Source organism: Dipodomys merriami, unplaced genomic scaffold (assembly GCF_024711535.1).
Source record: "Dipodomys merriami isolate MVZ:Mamm:240054 unplaced genomic scaffold, mDipMer1.0.p SCAF_1405, whole genome shotgun sequence".
In the NCBI taxonomy this organism is placed as follows: domain Eukaryota; kingdom Metazoa; phylum Chordata; class Mammalia; order Rodentia; family Heteromyidae; genus Dipodomys; species Dipodomys merriami.
The window spans coordinates 39,641-54,965 of NW_027202722.1; the positions used below are offsets into that span (position 1 = coordinate 39,641).

Sequence of the window (15,325 nt, forward strand, 5' to 3'; positions counted from 1 at the left end):
AGTTGGACAGCATTTAAAAATCCCTTCATTTGCCTCTTTAGGAAGTACGAGATCCTTAACCAGCCTTGTATGAGAAACTGTAAGACTATGGCAGCATTTACAAGACCACCAGGATTAAAATCTGCCCAGATTGGGACACTACTGGACCTCTACAAGATTGCATAGGTGAAAGTGGGACGAGTGAAGTAATATCTTAAAATGTCTAAATTGGTGCCGTTTCAGGTGTTAGAAAAGAATGAAAAGAGGCTGAGAAAATGCAGTCACCATGGAGACGCAGCCAGTATGGGCAGCAATTAACCCTCAAAAGCAAGGCTTAGAACAATTTACCAGATCTCAACCGTGGCTCCTTGCCCCCGGTTACCCTGAAAGCGAACCATTCAGGAGTATGCAATGCCTTGACTCAACCACTTCCATAGCCCTCATGGGCTGGACGCCGGGTTACAACCAGGTTTACAAGGGGAAGAAGCTAGCTGAACAGATGTTTCAAGGACTTATTCTTTTTTCTGCAATAGTTGGATTTATCTATGCATAAATGGCTGAACAGTTTGGATGGACAGTCTATATAGGTATGGCCGGATTTGCTATTCCATGTTTGCTGATGCTTCCTCCATACCCATCTATGCACGACATCCCCTCAAATGGTTATCTGTTCAAGAATCAAGAACAGAAGACAAGAAAATTGGGGATAGAAAAATTAAGAGGTATGTTAAAAAAAATTCATTGGGTTTTTACATTTGTTTTCTCTGAGATGAGCTAAGTTGACATCATACCCAAATCATGAGCCTAAAACTCCCTATGCTCTTAAACACAGATTTCTTTATATTTTAGTTTTCTTTATATTTCTTTTTTGTTATTGTTTTGTTTTCTACCCCTAGTTAATTGAGTGTTGATTAGTTACAAAATAGTCTCCTATTGTTCACTTCTTATTTTGAAGAAGAAGCCAAAGCCAAGCCTGTCATAGTAGCACTAGCCTGGCCCTTCTCCTAGCCATCTGTGAGCATTCATGAGTGACAGTCAGGTTCAGCACATTCTTGGCTTTGCTTCTGTCTTTTTTGTACTTTTTTAATTCTAAAAATGCTGTATAGAGGGGTTACAGTTCATGAGCAAGGTAATGAGTACATTTCAGCTCCCCTATGAACCAGAAATCCCACTTTGGGGCATTTACGAAAGGATCACAAACAAGGCCATACTCAGGCTACCAGTACAACTATGATTATAACAGCATTATTTAACATAGCTAAGATATTGAACCAAACCATATGTCCTTCAATAGATGAATGGATCAAGAAAATGTGATATAGATATATATATACATATATACATATACATACATACATACTATATATACATATATAAACATACATACAATGAAGTTTTCTTTATATTCCAAAGGCAGTTAGAAATAACTCAGTTGTATTTGACTTACAAATATTTTAGACAAATATTTTAGACTTTTGGAAAACAAAAGTACATGTATGCAATGTTTCTTCCAGGTACAAATAATAATAAATGCCACATAAATGACAGCCAAAAAGGAAAAGGTATGATAGGAAAAAGGTGTATTTAGGAACATAATTTTTGTGATATCAAAGACTATGCATTCAAAGATAATAGGCTACTTATAATCTAATTGGCTTGAAAAAGGGAATGCAAAAGTTACAGTAGATTACTGGTTTATTTGGAGTTTTAAGCCCTATCAATAATTTCCTTTAAAAATTGGGAAGTTGAAAATGACTTTAGAGTGTGATAATATGTTGAACTGGGTGGTTCATACATAATAATACCAGTTACTAAGGAAAATTATCTCTAAGTACCCATCAAAACGCAGGGAGTAATTTGTAGTTTAAGTGGTAAAGTACTAGCCTTGAGGAAAAAAGCAAAAAGTGAATAAGGCTCTGAGTTTGTCAACCTGAACTAGCATGTGTGTGTGTGTGTGTGTGCGCGCACACACACACACACACACACACACATACACATACACGCACACGCATGCTCATGTGCAAGGGATGTTGAAAGACTCAGAAAGAGAAATGGAGTGTAAGTCCTTTCATATGTATATTAGATCTAAAATATGACCATGAAATTTGAAAAAAGTAAAACACATGTCCATTAATTATATATGAGTTCAGACTATATAGTACAGAAAGCAGTAAAATTTTATGTTGAATTAATTTTTTTGTGAAAGTATTGTACAGAGGGGTTACAATTACATGGGCAAGATAATGAGTACATTTCTTATCAAGCATTGTAGCCTCCTTCTTTTTGTCCCCTTCCCATCCCTTCCCATCCTCCCCCGCCCCCCCAATCCTCCCAGGCGACCACCCCTCTGCACCAAAGTTTTAAAGTTCATTTTCGACATAATGACTCAATTTTATGTTCTAACCTCTCTGACATAACAGTATCACATGTGAACAGTAAAAAGATGAAGCATATCTTGTCCTTGGGTAGGTGTTAAAGGAGAAATGGAAAGAGGCAAAGTAATAGGGAGTAGATGGCTTGGAAAATACAACATAAGATTCAATGCACATATGTGAAAATGGAACTAGGAAAGAAAGGGGATGGGTGGGGTTTTTATAGACTAGAAGAGTCGATGGACACTATGACAAAGTCTAAGAGGCATTGTAAAAACCAATTGATACATTGTACAACTGTTTAAAAAAACTATCCATGAGGCCTGTAATTCTAATTACTCAGGAGGCTGTGAAATGAGGATTGTGGTTTGAAGCCAGCCATGGCAGAAAAGTTCATGAGACTCTTATCTCCAACAAACTACTCAGAGAAGGCTGGAAATAGTGCTGTGGCTCAAGTTGTACAGGGCTAACCTTCAGCACAGAGAGGTTTTGGAACAGCATTTTGATCTTGATTTGAAGTGCCAAGACAGGCACAAAAACAAAACAAATCAAAAGATAAAAAGAAACAAACCAAAAACAAAAAAGATCTTAATTTTTATATTTTTGAAAATTACAAGAAAAACCCATGTTCCACCTACTTCAAATAGTTAGATAATATACATTACATGGCTGTGCTTATGATGGATGGAAATTTTCTCATTCATGTAGCATCTAATGTTCAGTCGAGGCATGGTTTTTCATGCCTCCCAGGCTATGACTTGTGTAGGCTGAGGTTATGGGCTTGGAGCTGCAGATGCTGATACCCTTCTCAACCAGTGTTTCACCTCTTAACAGGGCAGTCATACCCAAGGGCTCCTTCAACTACAGCTTCATGACCTCTTCGTGGTCCTGTGGGCCCAGTTGGGGGTGCCATCCTGGATAGATGTGATTTGAAGTAAGTTCATTCTACTCATCCTCTATGCCAAAAGAGTCAAGTGTGAGAGGGTTTGCAGACATTTGAAGTAATGTACATACACGGTGCTCCAGTGGCCCCACATACCTACCCAGCATATGCCTGTGTATCCTAGGATTATTGGTCTGGAGCAGGGGATGCTTCCAACATATTCCCTAACTAGTGCTTCACCTGCTAAAGTGAATAAATGATTGAGAGCCTCTTGTTTACCTTAAGGAAATCTAAATTCCTGATCTGTGCCAGGCCACAACAGATGCCATCCCACATGCCCCCATTTCATTTTATGTTAGACATCTCCTGCCACACTGTGGGAACCAAATCACTGGTGAGCAGTTGTGCATGTATGTACACACATTCTCACTAAGGCATGTACATAGTGTCAGATTTGACTGGTTGTATACTATATATTATAGTACCAAAGTGAAAGAAGACTTGGAGATTCCTTGACTACGAGCTGTCCTGTTTTGCTATTTAGCTGTGTCCTGTATAGCCCAGGGTTGTGGGATTCGAAGTGGGCATGCGTCCACCTTCCACAACCAGTGCTCCTTCTCCTACAGGGAGAGCATACCCAAAACCCTGTTCTTTCCCTCTTGGACTAACATCTTGCAGGTCCTTCTCTGAAGACCGAGGTGACAGTGCCATTCCAGATGCCCTAGTTTCTATGCAAATAGGACCACTCTCCCTTTGTGGTAACTGAATATTTGTGTGGGGTTGAGTGAGTATATCATTGTGCTTGTGTATACACCAGTTTGTGGAACACAAGGACCTGTGGCAAGATTTTCCCACTTGGGTGCTGATGCCAGCCCAAGGGAAGAAAAGCATAGAGAGTAGGTCTTTCATGTCTCCCTTGCAGAGTATGGCCTGTGCTGCTTGGGATTACCGGGCTGGAGTTTGGCATGGTGCTGCACTTTCTAACCAGGGCTTATCCTGTTACAGGGAAGCCATACAAGGCGGCCAGTTTTTCTTCACTTTGGGACCTCTGGCTTCCTGGTATGAGTCAGCCCATGTGCAGCTATATGTGCCTATGTCCTTCTCAGTAAGTGGTTCCACTCCCGGTTGGAACTGTGGGAATCCAGTTGTGATATGTGTTGTGCATGTGTGTATACACATTCACAGGAGGGCACAAATGTGGTGCCATAGTGGCCTTGTTGTGCAATATATTGGATCCAGAAGAAGGGAAGCCATAGCTTGTCCTTTTTCCTTAGCTGGCTAATTTCAGTGTAGCCTTGGGAGGCCTTCAATTCAAAGTGATTCCATTCCCTCCTCTGTCCTGTGAAAATGAAATAATGGGTCAGGGATTTTGTGCATGTGTATACACATGTTCCCATGAAAGCACTTAACCTATTTTTAAATTAGATAGGTCCTAGGTGTTTTTGGACCCAAGAGAAAAAGGATGGGGTTGGAGACTGTAAAACATCCCTTTCACAGGCCTGTGGAGCCGGGCTTATATGCCTGGGACTTGGGGTGCTGCCTACCTTCCTAAATGTGCTTACTCCTGCTAAAGAGAGGTCGTGCCTGGTAGCTTGCTCTTCACCATGTGGACTACTGTCTTGCTGGTCCCTTCTGATAGGCCTATGCGCCAGTACACACTTTCATAAGAGGGCACATACATGATGCCAGATAGGCCTGATTGTGGGCATATTGGGCCTGGTCCTGTGTCCATACCCCTGTAATTCCTTTGTAGCCTGGGGTTATTAACTTGGATCTGGGTATGTTGCTACCTCCCTAACTAGTCGTTTACCTGGTACAGTGACTTCATAGTGAGGACCTCTTCTTGTTCATGTAAAGGAATTCTTTATTCATGATTTGTCAGCCTCAGAGACAGTGCCATCTGAGATATATCCATTTTCATGTAAAGATTGCTCCTACCCTGCCATTCTATGGGAACCCATTCATGGAATGTGGACACATGATTGTGTCTATGTGGTGCCAGTTGGACTAAGGGTGGGCTCTAGCGGGCAGAAGAGATGGCACATTGGAGCTTGGAGTATGTCCACCACCCTTCCCAACTATAGCCTATATACTGGGATTATGAGCCCTGAGCAGGGGATACTGTTGCTCACCCCATCCAGTGCTTCCCCTTCCACAAACAGGTCATGCCCAGTAGCCTGTTTTTCTTAATCTTGCAAACCTCTAGCTTCATGATTTGTGTTGTCCTAGATGCAGGTACCATTTGCAGATGACCCCAATTCAAAGGAAGCTGTTCCTCTCCTGCCCTTGCCCTGTGGGAACTGAATTGCAAAACAAAAAAGAAAACATTACGAACTAGTAAGTAGTGGGGTACTTGAAGTTATTTCACAAATGAGGGTCCTTATTAAGGCTTCTTACCCCCTTTTTTCTTCCTTGAAAAATTTTCCAGTGTACTAAAAATCATCACAAATACTTATGACAGTGCATATTAATTGTGATGTACTTCATATTATGTATGAAAATTTTCTTCATGAATTTTAGTCAGTGGTGTTTGATAACTTTTACTCCTCTATATGCAGTTTGCATAATGATAAAGTTGGTATCAATATCCACATATATTCTTATATAATCCTTATCCAATCATTTGGTATTGTCCAGTATATTTTTAACTTTTCCCTAGTCTGACAAGTGTGATATCTCTTTATTGTTCCTGATAGAATATTTTTCATAAATCTTGCCACATCACATATGCCTTTTCTTGTGAATTGCATGCTCAGATATTTTATTCAATATCATGTATCCTATCTGTCATCTTCTTGATTGAAATGTTCCTTTGTTGAATACATACTATTTAAATGTCTTCAGCCTTAAGAGAGGATGTTTATATTTTTCTTGATATTACTTACTCAACCAAAGGTGTTGCTGTAATGTAAACTTATTGATATTTTCCGACCTTTGTATTCATTTCCTTGGGGAAAATCTCCATTCTTAAAATGTACTCTTATTTCATTCTTAAAGCTTTTAAGTGTTGCTTTCTACCTTTGCCTCTTTGTTTTTAGGAATTGTTTGCTACGGCTTTAAGTTAAGGTCTATTTTGTATCTTATTCCATATAAATAGATAGCTCATCCAAATAGCTATTTGTTGAATAGTCTAATGTCAAATCTCAGGATTCTACATGGGCTTGTACTCAATTCTCTACCCTGTGTAATTCTTTTTCTTCAGCTGTAATACCAGATTGTCTTGATTACTAGGCTTTAGTATAACAAATCCTCATTTTGAGTTATGGTGTGTCCCCAAAATTGTTCTTTCATATTCTTTGTGTCTTTTGATCTTTACAAATCCTTCCCCTCCTCTGTTAGCGGGGACCAAACACCGAGTCTCTTGCATTTAAGGCAAGCACTCTACCACTCAGCAACTCACCTCATAACTTTGAGGAACAACAGTCACTGGGTCCAGGTGAGGTTTGGGGAAGTTTCCCTCTATCAGTAGAAACTCTTGACTTAGGGTCCTTGGTCACAGAATAAAAATTTGCAGAGTAGTCACCATGGTAAGAAAACTTGGCAATACTTTATTGAGTTAGCAAGCAAACAAACAGATAAACAGATAAACAGGAAGACAGAGGCACACTCAGAGTGTGAGTGCTCTTAACAGTAGGCGCAAAGAGCTCTTTGACATCAGTGGCATTTATATAATAAAAGCAAGTCCTGTCATAAAGCCATATATATAGGTGTTTATCTTTGCTCTTAATCACTCTGGGGTTATACCATCTGAGTTCTTGGTTATTTGGTGATTCAGTCTTTAGTGTATTTCTTTTTTTTGGGGGGAGGGTCCAGTCATGGGGCCTGAACTCTGGGCCTGGGCACTGTCCCTCAGCTCTTCAGCTCAAGGCTAGTGTTCTACCACTTGAGCCCCAGCGCCACTTCTGGCTTTTTTCTTTTTTCTTATGTGGTGCTGAGGAATCGAACCCAGGGCCTCATGCATGCAAGGCAAGTACTCTAACACTGAGCCACCTTCACAGCCCCTTTAGTGAATTTCTTACAGGAAAGAATGCATATATTTTTGCCATAGAACAGATGCTCATCCTTAAGATGATGAATGCATCCTGAGTTAGAAGCAAAGAAGATAGTGCATGTATTATTCTAAATGTATTATTTCTATCAGAGTTCCTAGATGTCATTTTCCAGGTCTCATTTTTTCTAAGCTATGCAGCCTGAAACTATAAAAAGTCCTGATAAGACTTCTCATAAAATTCCATTCAATTTATAGATTGATTTGATAGAAAACAATACATTCTTTAGATATTGAGTATTCCCATGAATGATTTTTTTTTGGAGGTCCGGTCATGGGGCCTAAACTCTGGGCCTGGGCACTGTCCCTCAGCTCTTCAGCTCAAGGCTAGTGCTCTGCCACTTGAGCCACAGCGCCACTTCTGGCTTTTTTCTTTTTGCTTATGTGATGTTGGGGAATCGAACCCAGGGCCTCAAGCATGCAAGACAAGCACTCTACCACTGAGCCACCTTCTCAGCCCCCCATGCATGATTTTGACATGGCTGTATTTTGCTGTTTTTCAGTTATTTTTTAATGATTAATGTTTGTTACATAGTATTATATATCTTTTGTATGATATGCTTCTTTGTGTGTTTTTGTTTGTGTGGTTTGGTTTGAACAACGTGGGGAATTGAACTGGTGTATGGGAGGAAAGCATTCTACCACCTAAGCCACAATATAGCCATGTTAGTAACTATTGAAGCTACTTAAAATAATCATCCATCTTATAATTTGTTATTTTTACCTTTTTTTCATCCTGGGGAACTGAGTATAGGAGTCTGGTTTTGTGTGTGTGTGTGTGTGTGTGTGTGTGTGTGTGTGTGTGTGTGTGTATGCACATGCATGCATATAAGTGTATATGTGCCAATACTGGGGCTTGAATCCTCTTAACTTTTTCCAGCCAAGGTTAGCATTTACCATTTGAGCATGTATACACCTTCAGTGTGGCTTTTCTGGTTAAATCCTACTCAGGAGGATACACATGGCAGTTCAAAGCCAGCCTGGGCAGAAAAGTCCAGTAGTCCTAAGAACTACTTTGAAAAACTACTATGAAAAACCTGGAAGTGGTACTATAGCTCAAAAATAGTGCTCAAGCTTTGAATTGAAGCCCTCAATCCTTAGGGCCAGCACATACAAAAATTAATGAACTTTGAATTGTATAACCATGATGTATTTACACGATGATCTACAGATCTCAGCCTCTCAAGTAGGTAGCATTGTAGGTGTGATCCTGTAGTAATAATAAGTCATTTATTATTGTTACTAATGGATATATTTTAAAGACATAAGTGTATGCTAGTGGCTCAAGTCTATAATCCTAGCCAGTCAAGAGGCTGAAGTTTAAGAATCTCTGTTCAAAGCTGACCCAAGGGAGAAAAATCTATGTGTCTTATCTCCAATTAACAACCAAAAAGTTGGAAACACAGCTGTAGCTTTAGTGGCATAGTAGTAACCTTAAGCAAAAATGCTTAGGGACAGTGCCCAGACCCAGAGTTCAAGTCCCAGAATCAGCCCCCAAAATTAAAATAAATAGAACACAGAATAACTCCAGGTATGGCTAGTGATAGTATGCATAGTTTGCATGAAATTCTGAATTTGATTGCCACCAGCAAGAAAAATACACAAACCAAGAAAAAATGTTTCCAAAGTCAGAGGGAATTTTTTACTGATCCTTACTAACAGACAATTTTTTTCTTACACAATTTCATTTAGAAAGTTAGCCCAAGGCAGGTGCTAGTGGCTTGGCTCATGCCTGTAATACTAACTACTCAGGAACTTGAGAATTGAGGATAGTGGTTCTTGAGACTCTTCAATAAGCTACTCAAAAATAACTGGAAGTGGCCTTATGGCTCAAGTGATAGAGAGCTAGCCTTGAGCTCAAAGAAGCACAGGTACAGGGGCCAGGCCCAAAGTTCAAGCTTCATGGACAACAAAAATAAAAATAAAAAGCCAAACAATAACTCCAGTAGAAGAGAAATGATTATGCAATGGCTACTTTAGCAAGAATGCATTTCTCAGTTTAAAATGAGGTTTCACTTTGTATAACCTTATAAATATAAGATAATTAAATTTCAAGTAATTATTTAACTTCACTATCCACTAAGCAGCAACAAAAATGATCCTTATCAGAAAAAACAATGTTGGAGGAATATCAGTACCAAATTTCAAACTCTACTACAAAGCCATAGTAATCAAAACAGGTGGTTACTGGCGCAAAAAACAGACCTCAGGACCAATGGAATAGAATTGAAAACCCAGAAATGAACCCATCTAATCTTCGATAAGGGAACTCAAAAATAGAATTGAAGAAAGACAACCTCTTCAGTAAATAGTGCTGGCAAAGCTGGTTAACTACTTGTGGAAAACTAAAGCTAAATCCTTATATATCACCCAGCACCAGAATCAACTCCAAATGGACCAAAGACCTCAGAGTCAAAGCAGACACCCTGAAAACATTACAGGACAGAATAGGAGAAACCCTGGGTTTCCTTAGTGTATGCCAAAATTTTCTTAATAGATATCCAGAAACACAATAAATCAAAGAAAGTTTGTTCAAATATGCTTTCATGAAATTGCAGAGTTTCTCCATGGCAAAGGACATAGCTAGCAAAATCAATAGAAAGCCCAGGGATTGGGAGAAGATCTTCACTAGCCATACAATGGACAAGGGTCTCATATCTAAAATAATAGTTTCATTTCATTTAAGTGTTTTTTTTTCTCAGTGGTGGGGCTTGAACTCAGAGCCTGGCCACTGGCCCTGGCCCTTTGTGTTCTCGAGGCTGGTGCTTTACCTCTTCAACCACAGCACCACTTCTAAGGAAGAAATGCTTCTGGGGGCTGGGCACTATAGTCTCACCTCTCTAATCCTACTCAGAAGGCTGCTATCTGAAGACTGAATTTGAAAGCACACAATTATCTCCATTTAGCCATCAAAACTGTGGTAATATAGCCTTAGCTCAAGGGATTGAACACCAATCTTGACAGAAAAAAACTAGAGGATAGTACCCAGGCCCTGAGTTCAAGTTCTCATACAAGCACAAAAAAAAAAGAAAACAGCGAGGTCGAGTAATAATGGAGCTTCCTGTTTTCATACCTTTCCAGGACTGCATGGAGGAAATAATCCTGTTATGTGAAAAGAAGTCCCCATTGAAGCAAATGAGTGAATAGTGGAAAATCTTCAGCAGCAACACAAAAGCTTTCAAGGTGGATGACAGGCATAGCAAAGTTAATGAGTGTTAGTAACATGTCTTTGATGTCCTTGTATTAAGGTAAGAAATGACTTGAAATTGCTTCCTACTTCTAAGCTTACTTCACTGAGCGAGGAACCTAAGCATGCCTTTCTTCTACAGTAATCTGGAATCTTTATAAACTTGCAGATTAAAGTTTGATGCTTAAAAAGAATACTTATAATTTGTGCATTAAAAGAGATTGATTATTAGTAAAAAGTTATTATGCATTAGGTTAGTATTGTTTTTTTAGTACTTGGGATTAAAAGCAGAGCCTCTGTTAGAGAAGTTCTGCACCTGTTTCTTTGAGACTGAATCTTCCTGTGTGTGTTACCCAGGATGTCCTTCAACTCCTGGGCTTGAATGATCCTCCCACCAAAAGTGACCAGCCATTGGTAGGATGAGGTATATGATCAGCTATTGCAGGGGACTGAGCTAAGGTTCAATGCTAATACTTGGTGTAGGTCTCAGGAGCGTGAGTAAACCAGATGTTCCATTTTGGAAATAGCGTTCCTGAATTTGAATTCCAATCCCAATAATCTAGACTATTGTCCTAAAGAAGGAGGTGTTAACATTGACTTAGATGGCTTGTAAGGAGAGTATCTTTCATGAAGCTGGAAGTGAGCCTAACAGTGGTCTGCTAAACAGAAATTCTGGACTAAGGAAAATGAGGCTAAGGATGGGAGGAATTTGCCACATTATGTTAACTCTCAACAAGAGAATGGATAAGGGATATCATTCCTTTTCCCTGCAAAGTCTTGAAGGTGATTTGGCCTTCAAGATGGACTATTTTTAAGCCCATGGATTGGGAGAAGATAAACTAGCCATACAATGGACAAGGGTCTCATATCTAAAATATACTTGGAACTCAAAAAATTAAATCCCCCAACAACAAATCATCAAAGAAACAACTGCACAAGAAATAAGTGGGCTAAAGACTTAAAGAGAAACTTCTCTGAAGAGGAAAGAAGGATGGCCAATAGACACATGAAGAAATGCTCAACATTCCTCTCCATAAAAGAAATGCAAATCAAAGCAACACTTAGATACCACCTCACTCCAGTTAGAATGGCTAAAATCACGAACTCTAATAACAACAGATGCTGGAGGGGATGTGGACAGAAGGGAATCTTACTGCATTGTTGGTGGGAATGTAAACTTGTTCAACCACTTTGGCAAGTAGTATGGAGGTTCCTCAAAAGACTCCACATAGAGCTCCCCTATGACCCAGCAATCCCACTTTTGGGCATTTACCCAAATGTATACAAACAAGACCACACTAAAGTTACCAGCATGACTATGTTTATTGCAATATTATTTACTATAGCTAAGATATGGAACCAAGCCCGATGCCCCTCAGTAGATGAATGGATCAAGAAAATGTGGTATATATATACACACACACACACACACACAATGGAATTCTATGCCTCCATCAGAAAGAATGGCATTGCCCCCATTTGTTAGGAAATGGAAAGGCTTGGAAAAAATTATATTAAGTGAAGTAATCCAGGCCCAGAGAAAAATAGGTCCCATGGCTTCCCTTATTTGCAATATCTAGTATATGTCTGAGTTAAGCAGTAAACGTCAGATAAGGTGATGTTAGGGAAATGAAACCTAAAATATATATTCAAATGTTTTTTTTTCTTTCATGCGATTGTTTCTAACATTTATAAGATTATTTCTTTGTTGCTATGTATGTCCCTTCCCCAAAGTATAACCCCTGCTTTCACTGTATTTGATGTCAGTATAATTTGTGGAGGGGAAGGGGAAAAACAAATCGTTTAAATAGGGATACAGGTGGACCCATTGCAACAATGAGATGTACAAGTGTTTTGTCGAAAACGAACTTTACAACTTTGTTGGGGGGGCAGGGGGATTTGGTGGAGGGGGCGGGGAAGATGAGAAGGAATGGGAAGGTTAAACAGAGGAGGAGGTTACAATGCTTGATAAGAAATGTACTTATTATCTTGTCCATGTTATTGTAACCCCTCTGTACAGTATTTTCACAATAAAAAAAAACTAATTAAAAAATGGGCTATTTTGACACAAGCGATAGAATGGATTATATGAATTCTCTGGTCTTTCTAACCAGGATACAGGGGGACTCAAAAGGTAGAGAGCAAACTGCAAAAAACCATGTCTCTGCTAGCAGGCTTCCAAATTCACTGTATCCTTAAAATTTGAAACAAATTAGTTAGAACAGAAATCTTTTTTTTACATGTCTCCAATCTAAATGTTTCTTCCTTGGGTTTAGAACACTTCATAAACAAGCAAGAGCTAAGATAACACTGTATGACTCTCTCTTCCCCCAGAATTGCAGTTCTGCAGTGCTAGAACAAAGACTGTGTGTGAGGAAGGGACTGGACATATGTGTTTCTTGGATGAGAAAACTAGAGCTGATAAATTGCAGAGAACAGAGCAGATGTCATTCCTTTTCTTCCTTTCCTTGGGTAAGACTGATTCAACCATGATGCAAGATGCTGAACCAATGAATGAAGAGGGCATGCTGTGTAGGAGGAGGGGTTGCCCATGCCCAGGTGCAGCTGGGAACTTGGAGCTATTGATTCAACCTAAGGAATGTTTTTTTTTCATAAATATTAAGTCCCATTTCAGACTTCAGCACTGTCTGTGGCTGCTGTTCTGGTCTGTTTGTGTCTTGCTCTTTGGCTTTTTCCTTTGGTTACAATAGAAACTGCAGATGAAATGGAGAGTGTTGAGTGTGAGCTCAGCCATTGGGGATTAGTGATGGACTTTCCAGGCATGGGCATGCCTGTGGGATTGGAGTCTGCCTTTGACAAGCAGGGCACAGAGCGGGTTGTGCTGAGTAGAAAATGGAAAAGTCCTCTGATGAGAAAAATGCTCCAGAGAGACAATTAGCTCTAAAATGTATTGTTAACCTTCATGTCCCCAAAAAATGCTGGGGGATATTGGAGTAAATGGTTATTTTACTATAGAGATGGTGAACCTTCTGAAAAGATAAAATGGTTTAGGTCTGGGTGTAATGTTTTAAGCAATTGACAGCTACTCACAAGTTTGACTATTGATTTATTTCCATACTGATTGTTACTTTTGAGTATCTCTATTTTCCTTAGTAATTTTTTTTTCATATTGCCCACATTGGAATAGGTATTTTTTTTAACTTGTACTATTATTTCTTTGATTTCATGGTACATTATACATAAGGAAAACAGGGCAGAGGTAAATTAATTTCTTAGGCATGACTATGAATTAATTTCAATAATATGCATTGAGTATTTAAATTCTTCAACATACAATGTATGATCTAGGCTCAGTAGTTTATTCTAGAGGGAGTTTACCTTCATGAGCTAAGACAAAAGACAACTTTATGTTTTGCATCTCTATGCATAATTCCTGTAAAAAGAACTGTCTTTGAAGACTGGAAGGGTATGATTCTTATTTTGATTGGTTTCATAGAAAAATATCTCTACAGGTTGAGAGCCTTCACTTTACATCTAGAAGTTTTCTTGTTCTGTTTATTAGACCTGGAATTCAGCTTCAGGAAACCTTACTTCTTTTATGGGGAGGCAGTCAGTGTTATTTGTTATGATAATTTGTGTGTATTTGTATTTATATATGTGTTTAAATGCATGTACATACATATATATGCATATATGCATAAGTACATACATATGTATGTGTATGTATATATTAAAAATTTAGCTCAGAGTCCCTGGGTAAAGCCCTGGGAAGGGCAGAGAATGGAGCCACATAAAGAAACTACTTAGGTGTTGATGTGATGCAGTTTATGCCAACAGGCTGGTTTCTGAATCATTTTTCTTGTTTCTTTCTGGTAATTCAGGATGTACATGTTTCTAAGAGCAATATTAACAAGGCCTGTCTAGCATGGAGTTTGGTGAACTTGGCCATTGGGCACATACTTTCTGACCTGGGAAAGGTGACATTTGGGTTAGTTTCTACAGAGTATAGAATAATACAATTGGCATAATTTTGAAAGTTCTTTGGGGAGTTGTAATTGAGAGCTACATTTTGATTGACATTCATCTGGGACTGATATTCATCAGCCTCCAGATAGAACTTGGGACATAAAACAGATTAAGTCCTGACTGGATGAAACTCTGTAATCTCCAGGTGATTGTTCTCTTTTCCTCTGCCTTCCCTTTTAACATCTGAAGGGATCTTCAGTACTGTATATGGAGATGAGGTTAAAAAGGAGCATGGCTGCAAAAGTTCTCCCATGTGTTCTGTTCTTCACTTCTTATCTTTTAATATAACATAATAATCCCTTCTATGGAAAGAGAATCTAGCAGTCTTGAGTGCCCATCACTTACTCATCCAATGGGTACTTAGGAAGTACCTCCTGTGTTGTATTCTGATGTCTGCTTTTTAAGGGTATAGCTTTAAGAAATACGACATATCCTGACTTACCTTTGAATACTCAGACTGTACACCACCTGAAATAGAGAAATGTTTTTAATCTCTTCTTCAGTAGTACCCATTTCTTAGTACTGTGGACAAGGATTAAGGAATTTGGTAGCATGGAAAGCACAATAGGCACATGTCGTCTGCAGTTAGATGTTTGCTTATTTCTATTTAAGTAATGTTAAGAATTATATGACATATAGAATGTGGAAAAATTTAAAGAATGGTTTAATAATAGAAAATTTAAAACAGATTGACTGTCCTTCCTACAAAATACTTGAGAAAGGAGATATTTTGAATTTCAGATATTGGAACATTTGCATATATGTGATAAGGTAACTTCGTGCTGGGATTAATTCTAAACATAAAATGCATTCATTACTTATATACCTAGACTGAAGATAACTTTATATACTTTTAGTGTGCCTTGATG

At 38.9% G+C, this 15,325-nt stretch overlaps 1 long non-coding RNA gene across 1 annotated transcript in view; it reads left to right on the forward strand.

The window, feature by feature from the left end:
• Positions 1-340: 340 nt before the first annotated feature.
• LOC138826279 (uncharacterized) overlaps positions 341-15,325 on the forward strand; it is a 100,867-nt gene continuing 85,882 nt past the window's right edge. The window contains exons 1-4 of the long non-coding RNA XR_011371618.1: positions 341-701; positions 3,186-3,285; positions 5,464-5,571; positions 10,364-10,530. This is a non-coding gene — a long non-coding RNA (uncharacterized lncRNA). The remainder of the gene's footprint in view (positions 702-3,185; positions 3,286-5,463; positions 5,572-10,363; positions 10,531-15,325) is intronic.